The 12,605-nt window shown below is 40.7% G+C and overlaps 1 protein-coding gene across 1 annotated transcript in view; it reads right to left on the reverse strand.

Moving 5' to 3' along the window:
• Positions 1–12,605, reverse strand: part of foxj3 (forkhead box J3) — a 48,302-nt gene that overhangs the window by 30,135 nt on the left and 5,562 nt on the right. The gene's annotated exons all lie outside the window — the stretch shown is intronic.

The raw sequence follows: 12,605 nt of genomic DNA on the forward strand, positions 1-12,605 counted from the left end.
GGCCGACAAATCATTTGCAAAACAGAAGAAGTTTGCTAAAAAGATGTAATTAAATGTAATTAAACTCCTTTAACTGTGATAAACCAATGATTGGAACTTTCATGTTGTTGCTGGCCGGACCACATCGTATACTTGTTTGCTATCTCGGTCTGCGTGCTAAAAGATGACATCCATGGCAGAAACTGGAGAATCTATATGGATAGCTGGTTAGAAACAGGAAGAGTTAAAGGGAAACAGTCAGAGACTGATGATGAATTGATAAGTGATCTCTTCCCAACCTCTCACACACATCCAGAGTCAGGGTACTCACCCGCTGAAGCCTTGTTAACATCAGCTAGAGATTCTAACACGTCTGGCTCTGGACCACTTGCCTTGAACATTAGTGAGGGTACTTGAAAATAAAGCAGTCTTCCACTTTCCATAGCTTACAACGTTGAGTAAAGAAGACGCTTCAGGTCACAGTTACACAAGAGTGAAATGCAAACCATTACACTGCAGACGTAGACAGCTGTACTGATTAAAACTGAGGTGAATCTCTTCTAACAGACACAAATGAGAAAGACGATTTGTCAGAGCTGTGAGGGGCATATGAGCGGTTGTGGGGTGTGCTCCGGGTTTCAATTGACTTTTGGAAAACATGAAGGAGGCGTGTTCAAGCTTAAAGTGGGTGTTAACCATTTTTAAAGCATCTAACGAATTCAGTTCCGGACATCATGAGAGGAAGCTGCCATTTGTACAATGCGTCACATCTCCTATTGTGTGTGATATACATATGTGAAAGGAGAGAGAGAGAGAGAGAGAGAGAGAGAGAGAGAGAGAGAGAGAGAGAGAGAGAGAGAGAGAGAGAGCCCACAACAGCATACGCTAACCTGACATGAACCTGTTCTCTCTTCAGGCTCCTTCTCCACTCATCTGCTGCTGTTAATTAATACCACTGGGGAGGAGGAGGGGAAAAGACAGAGGGATGGGAGGAATTTTCTCTTCTCCTTCTCCCGGGTTCCCACTGCTCATCACCGGTTTTGTTTCTCCTACAACAACCACGTTGTCTCTCTGTCTCTAGCATACCATAACAGCCTGGTCCACCTCTGCCTCGCCCTGCTCCTCCTGGAGAAAAGCTCCGGCAGTTTTCGGTTGCTCTACTTAGCGGATCACTGGCTGTTTGCGGCCGTCCATCAAGGAAACGCGTCACAGTCGGGTGATGAAGAAGTCAAGGAGGACTGCCACCAGCTCGGCACACAAAGGCAACCATCTGTTCCAAAAACTTTCCTCCGGGAGGTGGTGGTGGATCATTAACACTGAGTCTGCACGTCACTTCAGCAGCCAGCCCATCTAACTTTGCTAACCTCTACCTACTGTTTGCTTATTTACACACTATTTTCTTTATTACCCAAGCAGTTTTTGCACACCTGTGCGCTACTTGCAATGCCTGCACAACCCTGTATATTTCAGACTTTGCACACTCTGGCACTTTTTGCTCCCAGGCATGTGCGTTCTCTGTTGAGGCGGGGCGGTGTACCCAAAAAGTTACAAATGCAGATGTTAATAATCTTTTATTGACCTAAATTTGTTCATGTCATCAAGTTTGGTAATCGTTTTCCCCGCAGTGTGGAGTCATAAACTGTTCCCTTACAATAAATCAGGAATTTTTAATATTATTTCTAGGACGGTTTGGGGCACAGGAAGCTTGCTCTCCTGATGAGTGAGTCCATCATGATTAGTTAACCACATGCATTAAAACTAACACCCTATAACCCACACCAATGGTAATGTCAGGATACTGAAGAACACACGTTTTCAATCAATTTCATTTCCTGAAGATGTTAATAGTCAGTGTTAATAGTGTGACATAATTAAAATATATTATAGTGCATCAAAAGGTTGCTGCACAAATCTACTTGCTCATAAATTTCATATAAGAAAAAAAGAATTACATAAATTAAGATAAGATAAGATAAGATAAACCTTTATTGATCCCACCCCGAGGAAATTCGCTTGTTACTGCAGCATAGGAAAGAAGGTAGAAGAAAAAAACAAGTAATAACAATAGTATAAGGTAGAAAAATAACAAATCAACCATAAATAATAAGGTATGTTCTTTATAAGTACTTGCATTTGTAAAGATATTTACATAATGTGCAAACAGAACAATAAGTAAGTAATTATGTTTGTGGTTTGCAACTTTGCTACCACTAAATATAATGCTGACCTAATTAAAGTCCTGTTGTGTATTTTGCAATTAGAGCGATACAAAAAAAAAACATGGTAAAGACAATGCGCTCAATGCTAACATGATCACATGCACAACGCTGACATGGTGATGTTCAGCAGATGTAATGTTCACAATCTTAGTTTAGCTTGTTAGCATACTAGCATTTTGCTAAGTAGCGCTAATTGACGTTGATGGGAACATCAAGTTTTGCTGGTATTTTGGTCATCAAAATAAAGTCTCGGACAAATCTCAATTTTGACCAGATGATGGCGCTACATGGAACATTAGTGGATCACCAAAGTCATTACGGTTCAGTCTGTAGGGCGCCTGAAAGTCAGTATCAAATTCCATGGAAATCCATGCAAATAGTTGTTGACCAGCAGGCCATCATCGCCATCCATAAAGTCAAACAGTTGCCGTGACTAAAACTCTGATCTACGAGCCAAAACATTGTCTGGGATTGTGTATAACATGTCATAATATGATAAAGCTCTCACTGGTGTGTTAGAGTCAAATGAACAATGAATGCCTCTGATGGTCTTTATCAAAATGCTCTAGTCATTATCTTCTTCAAGCTCCAATTGTCACCCACAAAAATACTGTCACCATCACATCGATACATGTTGATTTCAGGTTTCATGGTCAAGATTTATCAGATTTAATTCACTTTCTATTTATAGTGTGATCATTTCTTCTATGATCATTGTGCTCATTCCATTTCTATGTACTGCGGGGATTCTTTGCAGCATGAAGTCCATACACAACCTATGCATGGGCACACACACACACAGACACGCAGACACACACCCTCAATGACAGGAAGCTGGACATAAAGAATTACCACGATTTCACCGCTCAAAGAGTTGCAAGGACATGCATGTTCAAGACTGTGTGTGTGTGTATGTGAGAGAGAGAGACAGAGAGAGAGAGAGAGAGAGAGAGAGAGAGAGAGAGACAGAGAGAGAGAGAGTCTTTGTGCATATAAATACATAGTGAGAAGGGAGAAGATTCTTCCACCCGGAAAGCACATATCGTACATGTGGATCCATGAGTGCAAATGCCTTCTTTCCTACATGTTACAGAGACAGTAATCTCCTCTCACTGAATGGAAATGGTCATCATCAATAAATCTACTGATTAGCAGTGCTGTGAAGTAAGATAATGAGATTCACTGCTGTGTCCTCCTTCCACCCACTCCTCTCCCTGCCTGATTAATGAGCTTATTGGGCTGGGCTGAGGCCATGCCATTCTGCCCAGAAGCTGATAGATCACACAGTCATAAGCGTCGTGTGTGAGTGCGTCTATGTTTGTGAACGTAGGAAGGACACTGAAAAAAAAACTACAGGTTTAGCCCCTCCCCCAGCTTTGACAAGAACATAAAAACACAACATAAAGGCTCATTGTGTCTACAGTCGGAAAATGTCTGTAAATACAGTAAAAACAGTAAATCTGTGTTTTGCTTCTCTATATGCAGAAGTCCAGACAAACTCATGGCAAAGTGAGGCAGTGTCTGTTTATGTTTTTCATATACTTTTAGACTTTGAAGCTCAAAGTCAAGCTCAGCTCAAAAAAACTATAAAATCAAACATGACAAAATAATGTTGTAAATTGCACTGAAGTAAGGTTGAAATACGCATATATATGATACTCAAAGAAGTTAGAAAAAGTATGATTCATATTGGCCAGTAAGAGACAAATTCTATTCAAAGAATTGAACAGATTCTGATACTGTGTTGGGAAATAATTAAATTTCATTATTTCTTGTGTTTCACCAGTGAAACCTTATCAATAATCATTATAAAATACTGATATTAGTTACAGTAATAAATATGTCAGTGGTCCAAATTCATAATTAAGCAATAATTAAAATCTGTGATTAAAAGACAACAGAAGTTTTATTACTATATCACACAGAAAGACAGATTGAGTTTTGGTTTGTTTCTATGTATAAACACACACATAGACCAGAACGCACCTACAGCCATTCATCGTGCAATGTGCTTTACGTGTGCAGTTCATCATTTTTAGAGACTGGAGATTAAAAGCAATGCCACAGAAAAATAAGGTCAAACAGCAGTTTTTACGCAGTTATTATTAGATATGAGTCTTTGTGTATGCACGTGTGGTATATACTGTTTGTGTGTGTGTGTGTGTGTGTGTGTGTGTGTGTCTGGTAGCAGGTGCTGCTGCTGCTGCTCCTGCTGCTGCTTAACATAGGGTGCAGCATCCTAGACTTGAGGAGGTTAGTTATATAAGGCAGGCTTGATAAGCATGGATGAACTTTTTGACAAAATCCGATATGATATAATGTGATGTGTGACAAAAAGTCAGGTTTTGGGAACATGCTTTTGGGTGGAGAGGAATGACAGAGGAAAGGAGTGTGTGTGTGTGTGTGTGTGTGTGTGTGTGTGTGTGTGTGTGTGTGTGTGTGCGTGTGTCAGGCAGAGAATGTGATCAAATACTGAATAGTGAGGTTCAAGTTTCACAGAAATGGTTGGAGAGGTTAAAGTTTGTGTCAGAAAGCCAGAGCCAGAGAGATATTCTGGCTATAGCAGTGTGTGTGTGTGTGTGTGTGTGTGTGTGTGTGTGTGTGTGTGTGTGTGTGTGCAGATACACTAAGGAAACAGGTCACACTGAGAAGACTACAGTTACATAAGTGGGTAGGTTTGGAAGATTTGGGTCATGGCAGCTGAGTTAAATACAAAGGGGCAACATAAGATGGCATTTCCTCTAAACAGAATGAAACAGTTTTGAAAAGTGATGTTTCACAAGTGAAGTGACAACAACACTTGGCCCATTTTAACAAAACAATGCTGATTACACTGTGATGGTTGGTTGGTGATGCTGGGCACACTGGAAACATATACAGCCTAACTGGTAGAGAGTTGCAAAGTGGGAGGAAGTCTTTTCGCATGGCTAATTTTCCACAAGCAACACTCCCATTCATTTGGAGCACCCCAACACTGGGCATGAAACTCTCCAAGTTGAATCATCAGATGAGAAACTGTTAGAAAATATCTGGTTCACAGGTACAACAAAAATGTAAAGAGAAAGGTAAATTGCAACTCTCATGTAACATTTCTGTGATAAACATATACTTCAAGCTTACTTGAGAGTTATTTATTAGCTACAGGCTGTTGTTTCTGACTTCCTCAGCTACTACATAAAGGATATTTTATTTAATTTTTTGTGATGCAAACTCACAATTAAAGGCCTCTCTGCAGTTCCCAGGACATGATCTGTTTCTTTTATCATGAACAATCTGCAGGGAGTGTTGGGCTTCATTAACAGCAGCTGAACATTATTAAGTTCAATAAAGTTAAAATTAATCAGTCAGTGAATACACTGTGTTACTGGTGGAATAAAGGCTGTAAAAATGTAAATTATTCTAAAATAGCATGCTAATTGCCATTCTAGCATTTAAGTACAGATGTTGATACTTTTAGAGAATTTATAAGATGGCATTTCAAAGATAAAATATATAAGTTTTCAGTTTGCACATGAGAGGAATAACTTACAGGACAGCTGAAAACAGATGCGCTGATGGAAGAAAAATGTAGTGCAGTATCCCTGCACTGTTGTGAAGTTCAATATAATGGACCCCATAATGGACGAGCCTCAGAGGAAAAGATCAACTGTAGATCTTAAGTTTTTGTTTCAAAGTAAATTCACTAATTTGACTTAGCATGCTGTAACGTAAGACAGTGAATCTCCACATGATAGAAGAAATAAAACCCTCATTTCTGTGGTTCTTGCTGAAACACCTGCACAACTGTGTGTCTACAGGGAGACAGAGGTCAGAGGGCAAAAGGTTTCCTGGCCAGAGTATTAACCTATGGAGAGCCAATGGAGCCTGGTGCACACAGACAAATGCACGCCCACGCAGCAGTTTTCAGGAGAGTCTCTCCCATGCCCTTCAGAATGAATGTATTGTGGTGTCACAGACGTAGTCCTTGTGCGCCCACAGACAGAACAAGAGATAGAGAAAGCAGAGAGAAAAGAGAACAGGAAGGAAGAAATAGCAGGAGGGGGTATTTGGAGAAAAGAGAGACGGAGGAGATTTTATTAACTTTCAGCTGAATCCATACAGTGCATAAAGAGAGGGTAAAATGTGGTAAAGTTTGAAGGTAAGGCAGAGCAGACGGAGCTGGAAGGAAGGAGGGTGTAAGAGGCACAAAGAAATAAAGAGCTGCAGTCAGCTGGAAGAGGAAGAGTGGAGGTATGCGCACATACGGACAGGTGTCTTAGATGTGAAAATCCCCTGGGTTCTGAGCATCATTGAGACACCTTATTATACCCTGATGGTGACGGAGTGACAGACGCTCTGTGAGAATGCGGGGTTGAATACAAGTCACTACTTCAAACCCCATCTAATACATATTCATTTCATTTGATGGACCCTTCCCCCGCCCTCTTCACTCCCTCACTGAAGTACTTCACAAGTCATCTATAAGATGTGAGGTGTGTGTGAGACTGTGCAGTGTGTGTTTATGCACTTGTGTGTGTGCCTGATGTGTGTGTGTGTGTGTGTGTGTGTGTGTGTGTGTGTGTGTGTGTGTGTGTGTGTGTGTGTGTGCAGCTGGGTATTTCAGTTTTGCTTGTGCATGCACCTGCACCAGTGTGTGTGTAGGCAGGTGTATGTGCACCTGAGCAGTTATGTACACACCTGTTCATCAGTGTGAATATGTGTGTGTGTATATATGTATGCATGTTTTATAGCACAAGTATATCAGAACCTGTTCACTGATATGTTTGATTGATGGAAAGACAGAGTGAGTCAGAGTTGTGCACCGGTCAGGTATCTGGGGAAACTACAAAAAAGTTTCGAAAAAGTTGTAAAAAATATATTTATATAGGTATGGACACTGGTAGACAAGCAGCAGGTGAGAGCAAAAAGAAATTCTGGAGAAATCAGAAATGAAAATGATTGTGCAGTATTTTTACCATCTAAATCAGCAAATATTATCAATAATAATAAATAAATCTGCTAACTAATACATCAAAATGGATGACATAAAGGCAAAAACAGCCAGTGGTGAAAACCAAATTGTGGACAATACATCGTCAAAGGCCAAGTTGAACATTTGGGAGAAATGTGTCATGAGAATAACGTGGTCGGCGGCTTCGCTGCTTGTAAAAAGTGCCAAAAAGTATTAGCTTTTGCTAGCCGCAAGCTAGGCATATAGTCTCTGAAGAAACACATTGACAGCTGCAGGAGCACAGGTGCTGACAGATACTTTTCCAAGAACTCAACTCTCAAACCAGCAAAATGGGAGGACAAGGAGACCATAACCCAGTTAGTGGTAAAATTTGTGTGCCAGGACATCCGATTGTTTTATGTGGTGATAGATTCAGTGAACTGGCACACGGCTTGATTGACATCGGTGCCTAAGATGGCTGTGTGGAAACTCAGCAGTTGCCTGATTCAACAACTGTATCACGCAGACTTGCAGAATATGCAGAGGCTGTCTGACAAGACCTTATTCTGGGGCTGAGGATGCAGTTGACTGATAGCAACAGAGCAGTTACTTTGCATATGTGGACAGATTATTTTACCACAAAATCGGTGGTTTGTATCACATCATATCAACAAGTGGGAGCTGACTGCGAGTGCATTGAACATCTGAATGGGACAGATCATTATGCAAAACAGCAGATAACCTCAGACTAGGCATCATGCAAGCAATATGTAAATACAGTCTGATTTCTTCTCCAAACCAGTGTATATGACTGACAGAGGGGCAGTGTACAGTGGACAGTGTAAGTCAGGTCACTACAGGTCAGTAATTAACAGGTCAGGGTTTGACTGTGTAAGTATTTATGTGTGTGTCAGAAGTAGGGTTGCTGCTGTCTCTGGGGTTCTAGCAAGAAGCTCCAAAACAAGAACAACACTCACTAAAACATGGTCTATCATTCCAACCAGCAGAGCAATGTCTACTTGTAAGCCCTGTTGAGGTTACATATGTCTAGTGTTGAGTTTCCACAGTCCCAGGTCGGTCTGCTTTAATTACTGCACAGAGATGCATCAAGTTATGAAACCCTGTGTTTCCACTTCATCCTCAAAGCAAGTGATATCTGTGAGCCCTTCTGTAGTCCTGCTTGACAGTATGGCCACGACAGCGTACGCTCTCAAACACATCTGCCTGGTAACCAGAGAAAAAGCTGTTTTTGAATGTCTCAGGACTTTTAGTTTCTAACTGTGAATCTCTGTGGTTTAGCATTTAGTCTCACTGATGAGTTCCTGTTTGTTCCTGTTTCAGATATCAGCCTTATTTTACTACTTCCATATTGTAGCTGCATTAAGTTACTGCTGCTGCTGCTTTACATTAAAAGCTTTCTACATGTGAAACAGCTTCTACTGTGAAGCAACTATAGGAAATGTAATGTGCTTATCACCAAGCAGAGTGGACATTTCGTCACGACATTCTTGAAGTAAACTGCTGGAATACTCTGTTCACATGACAGATCAGTCAGTGCAGCGACTCTGCGTGGTGTTGGAGCAAAAGTTGAGGCAACCATGTGTTGTTTTGTCGGATGCCCCATGCGTTGACATGCATGCAGCACCAATATTACATGCAAATGAATGAGAGGGCTGCATTTTTTCATGCTACTTTGTCTGTACACAGCATTAACTGCATTTTCTGCAAACCAGCGCACCTCCAACATGTCATCAAGGTAAACAACTTGGAAAAGCATGGCTTCAGTGATCACAGTTGTTCACAGCTCAGCTCAGTGGGACAATTCCAACCACTATCAAAAGATGGTATAGTGAGCAGTTGGTCCTGTCTCCGACTGTTTCATTAAATAGTTCTCAGAGGCCTGAAGAGGTAAAACTATCCAGTCTTTCACAATAAAAAAGCAAAGATCAGAAAATTTTATATTTTTTACTATTCAATGACGCCTTGAATTTGTCTTATGAGCTTTTGGGGACCTCTAGGACAGGAGACATTCTTCATCAACTAGCTACCATCCCACCTGTGTCTCATTGGTAGGATTTCTCATCACATAACTCATTTAGAAAGACAAATCCTTTCAGCTGTTATTTTAATATAGTGTAATATAGAGACCAAACTAGGTTGCAAGGCAGCAAGAGGTCATGCTGGCACACTTCCTGTTGCTGGTTGTTTCGAGCAAAGCGCTGTAGTGAAGTGACAGTTTCTGTCAGCGGCTTTCCGGGAGAGGAGGCGAGTGAGCAGGGACGAAGGAAGGAGGGGAAGGAGGACAGGTGGGCAGAAGTGCTCCGGGTGTACTGTGCATCGCAATAATGTTTGACAGCCTCCTTTTTCTTTCTTGTTCTTACCTGATGAAATGAGGAGCAGTTTTACAGAGTTTCTGAGCTACGTGGAGGTACAGCAAGTTGAGTTGAGCTGTTCAGGTTCACAACTGCTTACACTGCACTGGAAAGCCAGATGGTAGAAACGAAACCCACACTACGCCATTTAAAGCTGAAAACAAATTTTTGGATGGAGTTTTAATCAGCCAGAAACTGAGCTTTTTCAAAACCTGTAACGTAAGCCTGCTCAGATACAGGCCCGGATTATGTGAACGTGCAGTTAAAAAGTCAGATTTCTGTCAGCCCTCACCGTCTCCGTGATTAAATGTCAACACAGCCGGTTGAGTTATAGTTGTATGTCAAATGACCATGCAATCACAAAATATTGATTTGGTCAATGTCTCAGTGTAGCAGTGTAGGAGTTGCTGTTTGACTCGGTTTAACAGAATTTAAACTAGAATTACTGCCTCCGCCACTCAGACTAGTTTCAGGTTACGTCTGTTTATCCAGATATGAACCACTTAAGTGAAATTATGTCATAATTACTGTGTGAGGCTTGAGTAATGGCTAAAAAGTATTTTGTGAGTTCACACTGGCCTTTGACTTTTGACCCCCACAATCTAATCAGTTTGTCTTTGAGTCCAGGTGATAGTTTGTGCCAAATCTGAAGTTATTCCCTTGAGGACTTCTCAAGATATTGCATTTACATGGCCAAAATCATATTTTGTGAGGTCACCGTGTCCCTGACCTTTGACCTTTGAACACCAAAATCTAATCAGTTCATCCTTGAGCCCTAGTTAAAATTTGTGCCAAATTTGAAGAAATTCCCTCAAGGCATTATGGAGATACTGTGTTGACAAGGCTGTTCTGTGAGGTCACTGTGACCTTGACCTTTGACCTATGACCACCAAAGGCTAATCAGTTCGTCCTTGAGTCCAAGTGAAAGTTTGTGCTCTGGTTGTTGCTGGCACGGAGGCATAAAAATCAGTACAAATGAATTTTGAGTTCTGGGGTTTGACATTTGACATTAGGTAACGTAACTGTAACCAGACTGCTCCCGACACTCTTCCTTTCATTTGGCGACCCGAAGAGGACGAAGACGTGACAAAAACCCATTTTTTCTTGCTGCGTTTTTTTCCTCTACAAAATCGACCTGAAAGTGCTCGCGAGGAGGTGATGTCGTTTTCACATGTAAACTGTGTTTTCAGATTACACCATTTTAGTGTGGATGTACTGCAGTCAAAGAGAAAGACAGTGTACACCTAATAATACTTTGCATATTTGACTGCACTGACAAAACCTGCTTTGGTTCAGACTTCTCTTTAGGTTAATATACTTAAGTGCAATTCATCTGATGATACAGCTGTTCATTTAATCTGACTAGCCTTCCTTAGAAAGCACCACGCTGGTTTCACTGGCGCATATCAGCACACACATGTGAGCAGGAGATCTAACTTTGTCAACTCAGAAAAACAAAAACATCTACAGATTCCTATTTTGTTCTATGAAATGTTATTTGTGATGTTATTTAGGGTCTGACGAAACACAGGCCCGTGTCTCTTTGCGGGACACAAACCCGGGGACTAGCCAATAAGCTCCTTCTGTGGTATAATTGTTGCATTCCAGAGAGAGAGAGAAACCAGCCTTAAGCCTATTATTAGCCATATGGAGAGTGCTACAGGCCTGGCTGGTTAGAGAGGGAAACGTGTTGCTGGATGGGAGCCAAAACCTCGAGGAGATAGCAAGAGACATTCCTCGCTTTTAATTAAGAATTTAATACTGAGACTGCTATTAGTGATTAGTATGTAATTAAAAGCTCTAGCAGTGTTTCACATACAAGTTTAATTAGATTTAATTAGAAAAATACTTTGTTGTTCATAATTTAAAAAGAAGAAGAATATGTTATAAGCTATATACTGTATTTCGGCTCACATCGTCCCAAAATGTTTTCATGTTACAGAAGTGAAAGTATGACTGATGTCTTATTTTTGCGTTGACTAGAATCCTTCCTGGACGAGTTTGTGATATCGTTGTGAGATGTTTTGAGGTGGACAAGATGATTATATTTTACCACTTGTTGATGATTTGGTACAACACAAGATTACATTATGACATCAAAGGCACACTTTATGACAGCTTGTGTCACATTCATTATCTGTGTAACAAAATTACAAATTTTTTTTTCATCAAGAATACCTTCAACTCAGTATATTTTCTACCTTCAGATTTGATAAATAAATTTGCCTTGCCTTGCCTTTATGTGTTACTTTGTTTTTTGGTTTAAAATGCAAGATTTTCTTTAATCATTGTCGTTCATAAGACACCAAAACCCTTTAGAAACGTACTGGGAAGCTTAGGTAAAGCTGCATTCTGGCAATTCGTGCTGTTTTATTTTATTGAATTTGGGGTTTTATTTACTAAAGGTTCATTAAATTGGCTACCAGCTATTGGCTCTGATAGTAAAGTATCAAAACATATTTTAGAGTCAAGGTTTAATTTGAATTACATGAAATCTATATTGTATGCATTATATATTTGATATTTCTAACACAATGTCAAGAGGGAGACTTTGACCTTGAGACCTATTCACACACTCACACACACACACACACACACACACACACACACACACACACACACACACACACACACACACACACACACACACATCTGGACAGCAGACTGGTTCACATGACATGTAAACTGGGAATGCTGGGGTGCATGTATCTGTTCTGTATGTGTTACTTAGTGACAAAGGAATAAATACACAGAGGTGAGACTCAATAAAACAAACAGCTGTAGCACTTTTCCAGTCACCACTATCAGACCCTGCAAAACAAAAGCACAGTCAAACAGAGACACACAGATAGACATAAGAAAGCAGCTGCACCCACAAATCTGACCCTGCACACACATCTGCACACAGAGCCACAGAACCACACAAATGTATATACTTTAGATGCATAGACAGACAGACAGACAGACAGACAGACAGACAGACAGACAGACAGACAGACACACACACACACACACACAAACACACACACACACACACACACTGTTCTCTCCAGATCTGCTACAAACTGTCTCAAAGCTGAATCACAAGTGAAATTTCACCACAGA

The sequence above is a fragment of the Seriola dumerili genome, unplaced genomic scaffold (assembly GCF_002260705.1).
Source record: "Seriola dumerili isolate Sdu_G_001 unplaced genomic scaffold, Sdu_1.0 BDQW01000056.1, whole genome shotgun sequence".
Classification (NCBI taxonomy): Eukaryota; Metazoa; Chordata; class Actinopteri; order Carangiformes; family Carangidae; genus Seriola; species Seriola dumerili.